Genomic DNA, 15,520 nt, shown 5'->3' on the forward strand with positions numbered 1-15,520 from the left:
GCTTATAAGATATTGCTAAAACCTTTTGCTAAACTTCTGAACAATGTAGGGTCTACAGAACCTAAGCAAGATAACATTGAGTCGTTACCATGTGCCAGAAGTCTTGCATGCACATTACATTGACCATTTCTTTCCATGATCAAATGCAAAGTAAGAAGGAAGAAACTACTGTTGATTCCCTTTATTTTGGAACGTGAAGCAGAGAAATTCTGAGTTACTTCCCCAAAGCCTGCCAGTCTGTAAGCGGTCAAGATGGGATTTAAATGCAGGCAGTCGGATTCAGAGCCTTCCATTCTAACTTCAATAATATGCTACCTGCGTCTACAATTCACACATGCTAGATAAAGGGGAAGAGAATGCCAGGAGGAAAGAATGAGAAAGATAGTTTATATATTGTCAAAATGTGAAACTGACATTTTTCAAAAATCAGTAGCAATTCCTAAAGGATTGTACTGTTCATACCCCTTCCCTAATATACCCCAGGCAGTCTTAGAGTCAATTAGTTCATGAAAATGTGCCAAAAAGTTATAAAACTTTTGTCTAGATGTAGGAATATATTTAGGAGTTTAGGAAAAAGAAATGAAATTTCTTAAATAGTTACATGGGCACTAAACATTTCTAACACTTTTTTTTGTAAGATATTAGAATTCAAATTGTGCCATTTAATTTTAACATTTAAAATAGCTTTTAATTTGATTTGTACCTTTACCTCTCTGTTCTCGAACATTTTAACCATTTTTATATTTCCATTAACAGATACAGAATGTGTGAGACCTGCATATAATTTTGAGCTTTTAGTGCTACAAACTTCACATTTCCCTAAAGAAGCCCTTTCCACTAAAGTATGCACATTTCATAGAATAAAGCAATATTTAATAATGGTGGTATTCAAAATTATGCAAGAGGATACTCTAACCCTTTCTTTCTAAAAGCTAATTCACAAGTTATTATAAGTCTTATAAAAACATTTTCTTGAGATTTATAGTATGCACTTAACTTTGAAGTAGATATCTTTGACAGAATCCTCCCTGTTTAAAGGTTAGGAAAAATGTGTCACAAGCACGTTGAATCACTGCTCAATGTTACTCAAGTTATTCTTAGAAGAGCTTGGGTTTTTCCTTTGCTCTTTGATATTGGGTTTCCTATTGTTTCTTTTTGTTGTATTTCTTCTGTGTTGTATTGTTATCATTTTCTGACACTTCATTGTTTGCTTTTAATTTTCACAGAAAAAGTGAATAATAGACTCAAAAACACACACACCAGATCAAATATGTTGTTTAAAACACATGCTGTTTGTGTTTAGACCCATTATTTACATGGCTTTTTACATAATTTACAAAAGATCTGACATTATAAATTTGAAGCTAATTTACCATTCCTTGTATGCACTAATCATTTTTAAAAATTCCCTGACCATGGATGTTGCAAATTAAATCCTATCCCATAGTCACTGATTTTAAATATTAGAACACTAAAGCAGCTTTTAAAATATGTTATAAACACCAGCAGTTAAGGAGACTCATAATATAGGAAAGGGGAAAATGTATAAAGTATACTTTCTGTTCTATAATAAATTATAGAAAAGAGGGAATTTCTGAGGGTAATAAAGGTAGACAGTAATAGGAAAAAAGTGAAAATTTTAGAGTATGCATACTTATTTTAAAAGTTGTTTAGTATCTGGTATAATTCTGTAAACAGATATTAAAGATACATTCCCTAATAAAATATATGTGTAATGAAAAGATGAATATGGGGCGCCTGGGTGGCTCAGTCGGTTGAGCGTCCGACTTCGGCTCAGGTCACGATTTCGCGGTCTGTGAGTTCGAGCCCCGCGTCGGGCTCTGTGCTGACAGCTCAGAGCCTGGAGCCTGTTTCAGATTCTGTGTCTCCCTCTCTCTGACCCTCCCCCGTTCATGCTTTGTCTCTCTCTGTCTCAAAAATAAATAAATGTTAAAAAAAATTAAAAAAAAGGAAAAAAAAGAAAAGATGAATATAAGATAATACTTTCATAAAAGATTGTAAAATATAATCATGTAAGCAATTGGCCTGAATCCACAGGTAAAGCTAAAACGAACTCTGTATCTCACTGAAATTCTTTCTTACAATTGCTCCTTATTATTCAACCTCCACTCCTTCCTCTAAATCATTTCTTCAGCATAACTATAAAGTTCCTGCCTCTGACCCTTCCCCTAGTCTACATCAGTCTCGCCCCCTCTTCCTGCTTCCATTTCTGGGTTGGCCTCAGGTCAACGTCTTCATACACCCAATAACTAAAACCCTACTAGTCTTCCTGCATTTTCACTATCTTGCTAATTGAAAACTCTAGACCAACCCAACAGTCCTTTTCCTCCATTCAATATCTTCTTTTTTGCAACCCTGACAATCTGAGTTCCTTATTAATAAAACTCATAATTAATGGCTTCTTTATTTTTTAAATTTTTAATGTTTATTTATTTTTAAGAGAGAGAGATAGAGTGCAAGAGGGGGAGGTGCAGAGAGGGAAAGAGAATCTGAAGCAAAGCTCCAGGCTCCTAGGTTTCAGCGCAGAGCCCCATGCTGGGCTCCAACCCGCAAACCGTGAGATCAGGACCTGAGCCAAAGTCAGATGCTCAACCAACTGAGCCACTCAGGTGTCCCTGTGGCATCTTTATTAATAATAGTAATCTATTTTGTCTACAAACTTGGGTTGGAAAAGGACTAGTGAGTATATAGCGGCAAGACAGTATGCTTCTGAAGATGAACTATAGAGCATAGTCCAAGAAGCAGAAAGCCTAGATCTTCATTTGTCTGTATTTAAAAGGTAGGAGGAGACATGTGCCCATGTAAATTGTGGGATGGAATATGCTTTACCAATGATTATTTCAGATTCTTGCTAGCATGTAGGTCTAACATAAGCTACAGTGTCAGGCATTCACACCTGGTGGCTAGCAGCACACTCACTGCTACTCACTTTGCGTATCTTCCAAATAACAATCCAGAAATAGATACTTCAAAAACACGTACTAATATACTAATTCTTTTGATAAGAACCAGGGCAGGTTAGGACTGACAGTGTGCACACATTAGTGACATTTCTGCTTTCTAAGGCAGATTTGCATACCTTTCCTTGACATGTGGGGCTCACAAATGGTAGCTTGTTGACAGCTACATGGTGACTACAGTGTTACCACCATGCTTAACTGATGTTTCTGACTGATAGGCATGACTAACAGTTCTAAGGCTCATTTCCTTGGTGAACACCAACTTTGTCACAATTTCAGCATCACATCAGATGGCACCCATAAGGTGTGAATCAACCATACTGAATATCAGCAGAAGACATTATATATGTTTAAGAGATTTGACCAGGATTCCATGAACTGCATAGAATTTTTTTTTAATAGGAAATCGATACATTCACTTTACACTTACTGGATGGTGTAATCAAGACAAGTTTCCCATGAGAACAGACTAGAATATTTGAAAGAGCAACAATCTGTGTTGTGTTGGGAAGCATGCCAATTATCTTACATACAGAAAGATATTTTGTTTTGTTAAACTGCAACTGTAGTATCTACAAAATAATTACACTGAAGATAACTTGAAAGCTCCAATATCTCAAAAGAAAAAGAAAGCAATGAAATACTTGTAAGCTTCATATTCCATAAAGTTACTACTTTTCTCCATTCTCCTCTTCTCAGTCATGCCCTCCCAAAAAAAGTGGTTAACCTTTACTAACTCCACTTACAAAGTTCTCTTCATAACTTAAACACTTCCTTAGAGATTCCTGGTGCTGACTCTGCTATATCTGGAGTTGCCAATGATCTCCATAATGACAGTTCCAATGCCGATTAAGTTTTCAGTTATTTTGCCTGTGTTATTTAACATTTGGTTCTGCTAACTACTGTTACCATCTTAAAACTTCTCTCCTGACTTCTATGACATTGTTTTCCTCTAGCTTTCTTCCTATCACTCTGATTATTCCTCCTTAATTAATTACATGTTATCTCATGTTTCCTTAGCATTTCATCTTTCATACTTTGAATTTCACGTTCTTTTTTTTTTAATGTTTATTTATTTTTGAGAGAGAGACAGAGTGTGAGCAGGGGAGGGGCAGAGTGAGAAGGAGAGACAGAATCTGAAGTAGGCTCCAGGTTCTGAGCTTTCAGCACAGAGCCCCACCTGGGGCTTGAACTCACAAACTGCAAGATCATGACTTGAGCCAAAGTTAGACACTTAACCAACTGAGCCACCCAGGCACCCTTCATTCTTTTTTTTATTTATTTATTTAATATGAGAGAGAGAGAGAGAGAGACATAGAGCACAAAGAGGAGGTGTAGAGAGAGAGAGAGAGAGAGAGGGAGAGAGAACGTCTCAGAGCACTGTCAGTGCAGAGTCTAGTGCAGGACTCAAACTCACAGAACATGAGATCGTGACCTGAGCTGAAACCAACAGTTGAATGCTTAAATGTCTGAGCCACCCAGGTGCCCCACATTTTATACCGTTTCTTACCACACTTCATACAAAGCCATGTTTCCCAAAATAGCCTATTACTGATAAATCCCAAATGCATAGCCCCCAAACATATATACCAAACTTACTATTGGACATTTATACATGGATGTGCCAAAGACATTCACAATTCAGCTTGGGACATTTTCAATCACCTTGCTTCCATTCATCTGTTCCTGCATTCTCTATCTCAGCGAACAACAAATTAGATAACATTTAATTCAGCATTTTCTCTATGGCTGACACTTTCAATATCTGATTTAAGTATTCTACAAACACATATGAAGATATTAATAATATCACCATTTTGAAAATGAAATTGATACACAAAGAAGTAAAGTTACTCACATCAATTCATGCAAGCGATAATACTAGAGCTGGAATCAGAACAGACTGTCTACACTCTTAACCATTATACCTTGAAAGATATATGCCCAGTTGCAGAATTAGATGGAAACAATTTAAATATATCTTTTATTCACCACAGACAGCTATCATCACTCTGATGATATGGGTATCGCTTTCGTCACTTTACTGATAATGGGTAAAAAATATTTATTGCATACATTTCCTCCTCTCCCTTCATATGGCTCTGATTTTAGTTTAGATCTTCTGGATTATTTTAATAATTATGGCTCTTACTGATTCTCAAAACTTTGTTCTGCTGTTGTTTAAGATCAGTCTAAGTAACCAGAAAAAACAAAGTGTGTGACTATGAAAAAAGTTGACCTCGATATCACTGTGATTTTCAACAGGCTATATAAAAAGGACATATGTATGGATTTGATGGGCACAAAATTCTTCCCATCTCTATAGTTCGATTTCCTAAGATAATGCATACAATTTCTAATCATCAAAAATGTAATTGTAAAAAAACCTGAAAATTTATAAAAATTATGAATAAAAGTCACCATCTATTTGTAGTTTGACAATTTGGAGCTCTCGTTTGCATTGAAATAAACTAAGTGCAGACTCTGATGTAGTTCTGATGTAAAGTGCAGGAATGTAAATCATCCATTTCCCCAAAGCCAATCATTTATTTTCATGATATGGCAAAATAAACTTCTGAGAAAGAAGAGTTCATGAGTTTTGGCTACCAATACGTAAAATTTACAAGTGGCTAGAATCTGTGCATGTTTATACAGAAATGAAACAGAAAAATTGGGAATTAGGGTGCCTGGGTGGCTCAGGTGGTTGAGCATTCAACTTCGGCTCAGGTCATGATCTCACAGGTTTGTGAGTTTGAGCCCCACAGCAGGCTCCCCGCTGTCAGTGCAGAGCCTGCTTCTGATCCTCTGTCTCCCACCCTGCTCCCCCACTGCTTACGCTCTCTTCCTCAGAAATAAACATTAAAAAAAAAAAGAAAAGTTGGGAAGACTAGCACAAGTAAGCTAAATTACTCTCAGGAATTCAGGAACATTTTTCTCAATTTCCACCTAAAAGAACTATTCCTCACATTAAAAAAAATACATAAACTAAAACTCTTGGATTAAGATGTCATTTCTATCTATGTCCAAAGAAAGTTGCTAAGTTTCTACCACTCTCAGCTTTCTTATCTGGAGGAAAAGGAAGAGTGTGGGGTGGGGTGTGAGCAGATATTTTTCTGCTCAGCATTTCAATTTGGGGAGATTTCTCAAATTGGATAACATTGCTTTAGTATCATCATGTGAATTAATGCATAGGGCAAAATTTGAACAATTGACAAAACACTATTATGTCTATTTGGAGAACAAAAAACATGAGACATCTGTTATTTAAAATGTGAACTTCACAATTGAATTATTTCAGTTTTGAAGGAAAAAATCCAGAAGCTTTAATGCTATTCTCCTAAATTACCTTTAGTTAAAGTGTACAAATTCAGAATTACAAAGTTATACACATTGCTTTCAGTAATGAATGACTTTGTTTCAAAGTAAAGATATATTTAGAATAGGAAAGGTAAAAGACAGTAGTAACCTCAGTGTTTGCCACAACTCTGTCCAGAAAAATAAGCTCAAACTAGAGAAAGAAGTGAGATGAACAAGCATTTTTGGGTCAAAGGATCAATAAAAATGAATGTACTGATAGACAATTTCTGACCAGAGAGCTCAAAGTATTTCCATTTTGTTGCAAGTCTGATGCCATTGAATTAAGAGCACTCACACAGTTTTTATGCATGCTGAATGTAGCTTTGAACAAACAGCCATCCGGCACTTTCAACAATTGGTCAAAATACATTAGATGCATCTAATAGGGAGTCCTAAGAGCTGATGTGTTTCTGTCCAAACCACATACTGAGAATTCCAATCAAATAAGCAGCCAAATCACTACAACCTAATTGCCACCACTCTGAATGTGGGATGCAATCACTGCTGACCTGCCCTTGTTTTTCCCAAATAAAAATTGGTGATTCTCTCAATTTAGCAGAACTGTGCAGGCTATTGGGAGATCCAGCAGCAGAGTCCTAAGCAACTATAGACAACAAATTGGTTTCTGTAGGTGTCTTTATGGGGCTGATACAGGTAACTTCTTTCTGAGTCAGTGGCAAAGAGTAAGACAAAGACAAAAATTAAGACAAAGATGGCTTAAACATTTCAAAGAATGGTTCTTTCAAAAATGAGATAAAAATCATGAAAAAATGAGAGAAAGAATTTAGCAAAACGCTATTAAATGCAAAATTAAATTGATCACTGATAAACCTTACTGCTAAAGGCATTTAAACAAACTGCAATGTATTCTTCCATCTCGGTTTCACACAAAGTGCCATATGCACTATTTTAAAATTAGATAATCTGCTTAAAAGCTATTACTGTAAAACTCTGCCTTCTTGCTAACCAAATTTACAGTAATGTGGGTGGTATTGTTTTTCTTTCACAATTTCTATTTGTTGTTTTGGAGAGTGATAAATTGAAAAATGTTTCAATTTCCTTAAATAAATGCATTTTGATGTTTTGAAAAATAAGAATGTAAAATATATAACATTTCCATTAAATGTGCATGCTTTCTTAAATATATATATGTATGTATGTATATATATATATACATATATATATATATATATATATATATATATACACAAATCAAAAAATGCATTATGCCACTAGTGAAAGAAAGTACTTTTTAAAGTTACTGTTGTGAATAATATTTTATTTCTTCATATCCACACACACACCAAAAATTGTCGTTTGAGAAATATATAGTTATATCTTGAGATGGTTTGAAATTATGTGAAAGACTGAGACTATCATTGAAGAGTTTTCAATTTTGACTTTGTACTAGATTTTTTTAAAAATGTGAAATTCAATGGAATTGAATTTTAGGAAAGTCAGTTTTCTTTTCTTTTTTTTTAAGTGTTTATTTTAATTCCAGTTAGTTAACATACAGTGTTGTATTCATTGCAGGTGTTGTGATATAGTGATTTGCCACTTCCATTTAACACACAGTGTTCATCACAGGTGAACTCCTTAATCCCCATAACCTATTTCACCCATCCCCTGCCCACCTCCCCTATGGTAACCATCAGCCTGTTCTCTATAGTTAAGAGTCTGTTTCTTAGTTTGTCTCTCTCTTTTCCCTTGTTTGTTTTGTTTCTCAAATCCACACATGAGTGAGATCATACGGTATTTGTCTTTCTCTGACTTATTTTGCTTATTAACATTATATTCTCTAGCTCCATCCATGTTGTTGCAAATGGCAATATTTCATTCTTTTTGTGGCTGAATATTATTCCATTCATATATATATACAACACAAGTTCTTTATCCATTATTCAACCAATGGACACTTAGGCTGATTCCATATCTTGGCTATTGTAAATAATACTCCTATAAACATAAGGGTACATACACAGATCCCTTTGAATTAGTGTTTTTGTATCCTTTGGGTAAATACAGTGTAAATAGTGTGCTTGCTGGGTCATAAAGTTCTATTTTTAACTTTTTGAGGAACCTCCATACTGTTTTCCACAGTGGCTGTTCCAGTTTGCATTCCCACCAACAGTGTAAGAGGGTTGCCCCTTCTCCACATTCTCACCAACACCTGTTGTTTCCTGTATTGTTGATTTTAGCCATTCTGACAGGTGTGAAGTGGTAACTCACTATAGTTTTTATTTGCAGTTCTCTGATGGTTAGCAATGATGAATATCTTTTCATGGGTCTAGTGGCCATCTGGATGTCTTCTTTGGAGAAATGTCTATTTGTACCTTCTATCCAGACTTAACCGATTTTTTTTCATTATTATTATTTTAATTTACATTCAAGTTAGTATATGGTGCAATAATGATTTCAGGAGTAGATTCCAGTGATTCATCCCCGATGTGTAACACCCAGTGCTCATCCTGACAAGTGTCTTTTTTGACGGGCAGGTGTTGAGCTGTATTACTACTTTATATTTTTTGGATACTAAGCCTTAATTGGGTATGTCACTGACAAATACCTTCTTCCATTCAGTAAGTTCCATTTGAGTTCTGTTGGTTGTTTGCTGTGCAGAAGCTTTTTATTTTGATATAGTCGCTGTAATCTATTTTTGCTTTTGTTTTCCTTGCCCAGGAGGCATATCTAGAAGTTGCTACAGCTCACATCAAGGAGGTTACTGCCTGTGTTCTCTTCTAGTATTTTTATGGTTTCAAGTCTCCCATTTAGGACTTTAAGCCATTTTGAATTTATTTTTGTATATGGTGTAGGAAAGTGGTCCAGTTTCATTCTTTTGCATGCTGCTGTCCAGTTTTCCCAATATCATTTGTTGAAAACACTGTCCTTTTACAATTGGATATTCTTTCCTGCTTGGTTGAAGATTAAGGTCATATAGTTGTGGGTTTACTTCTGGGTTTTCCATTGTGTTCTATTGATCTATGTGTCTATTTTTGTGCCAGTACCATACTGTTTTGATTACTGCAGCTTTGTAATATATCTTGAAATCCTGAATTGTGATGTTTCCAGCTTTTCTTTTTATTTAAAGAAAAAATTAAACATTTATTCATTTTCGAGAGACAGAGATAAAACACAAGGGGGGAGGAGCAGAGAGAGAGGGAGACAAAGAATCTGAAGCAGGCATCAGGCTCTGAGCTGTCAGCACAGGGCCCGATGTGGGGCTTGAACCCACAAACCATGAGATTATGACTTGAGCTGAAGACGGACACTTAACCGACTGAGCCACCCAGGTGCCCTGCTTTACTTTCTTTTCTAAAGATTGCTTTGGCTATCCAGGGTCTTTTGTGGTTCCACACAAAGTTTAGAATTGTTATAGTTCTGTGAAAAATGCTATTGATATTTTGATGCAGATTGCATTAAAAATATACATTGCTTTGGGTAGTATAAACACTTTAACCATATTTGTTCTTCCAATCCATGAGCATGGAATGTTTTTCCATTTCTTTGTGTCACCTTCAATTTTTTTTCATCATATTTTTCAGAGTACAGGTCTTTCACCTCTTTAGTTAGGTTTATTCCCAAGTATTTTACTATTTTGGGTTCAGTTGCAAATGGGATTTTTTTTCTTAATTTCTCCTTCTGCGGCTTAATTATTGGTGTATAGAAACACAACAGATTTGTGTACATTGATTTTGTGTCTTGTGAACTTAGTTTGTTCGTCAGTTTTAGCAGTTTTTCATGGTGTCTTTCTGGGTTTTCTATATATAGAACTGTGTCGTCTGCAAAATAGTGAAAGTTTCACTTCTTCCTTACAGATTTGGATCCCTTTTATTTCTTTTTGTTGGACTGTGGTAGGTACCATGTTGATAAAAGTGATGAGAGTAGACATCCTTCTCTTGTTCCTGATTTTAGTGTTTTCCTCCACTGAAGATGATGTTAGCTGTGGGTATTTAATATATGGCCTTTATTATGTTGAGGTATGTTCCCTCTAAACCTACTATGTTGATTTTTTTTTGTCATGAATGGATGTTGTACTTTGTCAAATGATTTTTCTGCATCTATTGAAATGATCATATGAAGGGCGCCTGAGTGGCTCAGTCAGTTAAGTATCCAACTCTTGATTTTGGCTTAGGTGATGCTCTCATGGCTTGTGAGAAGGAGCCCCACATCAGCTCTGCACTCACAGCCTACTTAAGCTTCTCTCTCTCCCTCTCTCTGCCCCATCTCTCTCTCTCTCTCTCTCTCTCTCTCTCAAAATAAACAGATAAACATTTTTAAAAAAGAAATGATCACAGGGTGCCTGGGTGGCTCAGTCAGTTAAGCATCCGACTTCGGCTCAGGTCATGATCTCACAGTTCGTGAGTTCGAGCCCCACACTGGACTTTGTATTGACACTTCAGAGCCTGGAGCTTGCTTTGGATTCTGTGTCTCCCTCTCTCCCTCATTCACACTCTGTCTCTCAAAAATAATAAACATTAAAAAAATTTAAAAAAAAAGAAATGATTACTTGAGTCTTATCCTTTATCTTACTGATGTGAAGTATCAAGTCGATTGATGTGCAGATATAGAACCACCCTTGAAACCCAGGAATAAATCCCATTTGATCACGGTGAAAGCTTTTTTAAAAAATGTATCATTGAATTCAGTTTATTAGTATTGTGGACTTTTGTGTCTTTGTTCATCACGGGTATTGGCTTCTGGTTCTCTTTTTTAGTAGTGTCTTTATCCAGTTTGGGTTTCAGTAAAATGTTAGCCTCATAAAATGGATTTCAAAGTTCTTCTTCCTTTCTTATTTTTTGGAATAGTTTGAGAAGAATAGGTATTATTAACTCTTCTTTAAATGTTTGGTAGAATTTGCCAGTGAAGCCATCTGGACCTGGAGTTTTGTTTATTGGGAGCTTTTTGGATTCAATTTCTTTGCTGGTTATCAGCCTGTTCAGATGTTCTATTTCTTCCTATTTGAGTTTTTGTACTATATATGTTTTTAGGAATTTATACATTTCTTCAAGGTCATCCAATTTCTGGGCATGGAGATTTTCATAATATTCTCTTAAAATTGCTTGTATTTCTTTGGTGTTGGTTGTTATTTTTCTTCTCTCATTTGTTATTTTATTTATTTGAGTCCCCCCCCCCCTTTTTCTTTCTTGATAACTCTAGCTAGAGGTTTATCAACTTTATTGATTTTTTCAAAGAACCAGGTCCTGGTTTCATTGATGTGTCCTATTGTTTTTTGTAGTTTCTATATCACTTTTTTCTACTCTAATCTTTATTATTTTATTCCTTCTGCTGGTTTTAGCCTTTGTTTATTCTAGGTGTAAGGTTAGGTTGATCTCTTGCAATTTTTCTTGCTTCCTGAGATAGCCTGTATTGTATATAGTTCCAACTTAGAACCACTTTGCTACATACAAAAAGTTTTGGACCATTGTATTTTCCTTTTCATTTGTTTCCATGTGCTTTTTAATTTCTAGTTTTATTTCCTGCCTGACCCATTCATTATTTAGTAGTATGTTATTTAACCTCCATATATTTGTGATCTTTCCAGATTGTTTTCTTGTGGTTCACTTCCAGTTTCATAATATTGTGGTCAAAAAAGATGCATAATATGGCTTCAATCTTCTTGAATTTGATACTTGCTTTATTGGCTAATATGTGATTTCTTCTGGAGAATATTCCATGTGCACTTGAAAAGTGTGTGCATTCCACTGTTTTAGAATGGAATGTTCTGAATGTATCTGTTAAATCCATCTGTTACACTATGCCAATAAAAGTCTTGTTTCCTTGTTGATGTTCTGTTTAGATGATCTGTCCATTAATGCAAGTGGGGTGTTAAAGTCCCCTACTATTATTATATTATTATCAATTAGTACCTTTAAGTTTGTTATTAACTGTTGTATGTATTTGGGTGCTCCTATTATGGGTTCATGAGTATTTACATTTGTCATATCTTCTTGTTGGATTGTTACCTTTATTATTATATAATGTCCTCCTTTGTCTTTTGATATGGTCTTTGTTTTAAAGTCTATTTTGTCCAATATAAGTATTGCTGCTCTGGCTTTTTGACATCCATTAGTATGACAGATGTCCCTCCATCCCCTAACTTTCAATCTACAGGTGTCTTTAGGTCTGCAGTGAGTCTCTTGTAGGCAGCATATAGATGGGACTTATTTTTGTATCCATTCTGTCACCTTATGTTTTTTGTTCAGAGTGCTTAGTCTATTTACATTCAAAGTAATTATTGGTAGATATGTATTTATTGCCATTTTATTATTTGTTTTGTAATTGTTTCTAAAGTTTTTCTCTGATTCTTTCTTTCTTTCATGTTTTGCTGATTCCCTTTAGTGATATATTTGGATTTCTTTTTCTTTATTCTTTGCATATTTGCATTTTTTTAAAAAAAATTAATGTTTATTTGTTCTTGAGAGAGAGAGAGAGAGAGAGAGAGAGAGAGAAAGAGAAAAAGAATGAGTGGAGGAGGGGCAGAGGGAGAGGGAGACACAAAATCCAAAGGAGGCTCCAGGCTCTGAGCTGTCAGCACAGAGCCAGACACAGGGCTCAAACTCACAAACTGTGAGATCATGACCTGAGCTGAAGTTGGACGCTTAAATGACTGAGCCACCCTGGTGCCCCTATTTGTGATTTTTGATATACTGTTACCTTTAATATATAACCTCTTCTGGAAATAGCAGTGTATATTAAATTGATGGTCATTTAGGTTTGAACCCATTCCTTTCTCCTCTTGTCTCCATATTTTAGGGTATATGTTGTTATATTTTACATCCTTTTTTGTTAGTTGAGTTATTTTTACAGAAATATTCATTTTTACTCCTTTTGTATTTCCTACCTTTATACTATCATTTTGGTCTCTCCTTCACACTCAAAGAGTCCCCTTTAATATTTCTTGCAGGGCTGGGTAGTGGTCATGAACTCCTTTAGTTTTTGTTTGTCTGGTAAGCTATGTATCTCTCCTTCTTTTTGAATGATAACGTTGATGGGTAGAGTATTCCTGGCTTCAGAGTTTTCCCATTCAGCACTTTGAATATATCATGAGTTTCTGTTGAAAAATCCTTATGAGTTTTCTCTAATAAGTTACTGACTTCATGTGTCTTGCTGCTTTTAAGGTTTTCTCTTTATCACTATATTTTGCAAATTTAATTACAATATGTCTTGGTGTAGGTTTGCTCTTGTTGATTTTGGTGGGAGTTCTCTCTGCCTCCTGCATCTGGATATGTTTCCTCTCCAAGATTAGGGAAGTTTTCAGCTATTCTTTCTTCAGATATTCTTCCCCCTTTTCTCTTCTTCTGGGACTCCTATAACACAAAGGTTATTATGTTTGATGCTTATGTTATTATGTTTGCATTCTCTAAGTCTATTCTCATTTGGCACAATTCTTTTTTCACTCTTTTGTTCAGCTTGATTACTTTCCATTATTCTTCTAGGCCACTAATTCATTCCTCTGCTTCTTTCAGCCTGTTCATTCCATCAAACACATTTTAAGTTCTTTTATTGAGCACTTTATCTCTGCTATGTTATTCCTTATTTCTGTGCTAAGAGTTTCACTCATGTCTTCCACTCTTTTCTCAAATCCACTGAGTATCCTTTTAAACATTGCTTTAAATTCTCTATCAGATATGTTACCTGTTTGGTTAGACTGTTTGGTTAGATCTCTGTTTGTGGACTTGTCCTATTTGGTTAGATCTCTGGTTGTGGACTTGTCCTGTTCTTTCATGTGGGATAAATTTCTCTGTCTCTTCATTTTGTCTGCCTCTCTGTGTCTGTTTTTCTGTGTTAAGAAAGTCAGGAATGTCTTCTGCTCTTGAAAGCAGTGATTTTATGAAGAAGAGATCCTGCAGTGTCCTTCAGCGTGGTGTTCCCTGTTCACCAGAAGCTGGCACATCAGGAGAGTCTCTTATGTGTGTGGATTATGCCCTGCTGTTGTGTCCGAGTCAATTTTCCTTTCAGCACAGTTGTCTGCACTGACTCTCTGACTGTTGTGGGCTGTGCTCACTCTCTGTGAGCCCTGAGTGGGATCCTGGCAGGCCAGGTCTGAGGGGGTATGCCCACCAGGGAATTTGGGAATGGGGTGATGGTGTTAGTAAAATGTGCACTGAGCCACTAGTCCTATGTTGGATTCCCTGAAGTGCTTCATTGCCTGGGGACTGGGGGCCAGGGCAGCTGAGGGTTTGGCATGGCTGTGTCCAGCATGTGATGGTGACTGGGGGCTCATGGCTGGGTGCAGCATGGCAGCTGGGCACCCAGCAGCTGGGTGCCACACGAGGTAGTGGTTGGGTGCAACACAATGGCTTGGCATGATATGTGCACTAACAAAATTTTCCCTGAGCCCAGGGGTGCCAAGGCTAGTTGGCTTGGAGTGGGGAGTCCTCAGGAGAACTTGTTGGCATCATGCACTGCTAACTGGTTAGGTAGTGTCTGTGCAGTGCCCCCTCAGGTGGCTCTCTATGTTTATGCTGGGAGGTGAGGGGAGAAAAATGGTGCCTGCCAGCTCCTGGTCTTCAAAGTCCCCAACATGCTTCGAAATCAGAATGAACAGATCTGTCTTTTGTTTGCCCCCATTGTTGTATAAGCTCGTGTTCTCACCTTGCCTCTCCACACAGGCTGATGTCTCCTTAAGGGCAGAGACTTAGCTATTACTTGCCCTCCAGCTCTCCCAGTGCTGAGTCAGAAGACTTTTAAAGCTCCAGGCTCCAAGTCCCACTGGTTTTAAAAACTCATGGACTTCAGCCCCTCTGGTTTTTATTTTATATATATTTTTTTCACCTTTTCCTCTCATTTTAGCTTTTTTATTATTTTCCTCTCACAACACAAATAACTAGGACATATTTGGATATATATTGTTAGTTCTACATTCTGTTTTCTAATTCGTTAACTTCAATTTTGGACTTTTTGGTTTTTTCTTGTGGTTTTCTCAAAGATCCTATTTGTTTTGTTCTCTTTTGTTTTTCTTGCCTTTTTGAGTTATTATTTATTTACTTTCTTTTAAACTAATGAAAGTATTTAAGTGTAAGAGTTCCCCTTTGAGTAGAGTTTTGATCAGGTTCCATATGTTTTTTTTGTTTTCGTTTTTTTAATTTTTATTTTTTTATTATTTTATTTGCATACAAGTTAGTTAGCATATAGTGCAATAATGATTTCAGGAGTAGATTCCAATGATTCATCCTTATGTA

The sequence above is a fragment of the Felis catus genome, chromosome D4, assembly GCF_018350175.1.
Source record: "Felis catus isolate Fca126 chromosome D4, F.catus_Fca126_mat1.0, whole genome shotgun sequence".
In the NCBI taxonomy this organism is placed as follows: Eukaryota; Metazoa; Chordata; class Mammalia; order Carnivora; family Felidae; genus Felis; species Felis catus.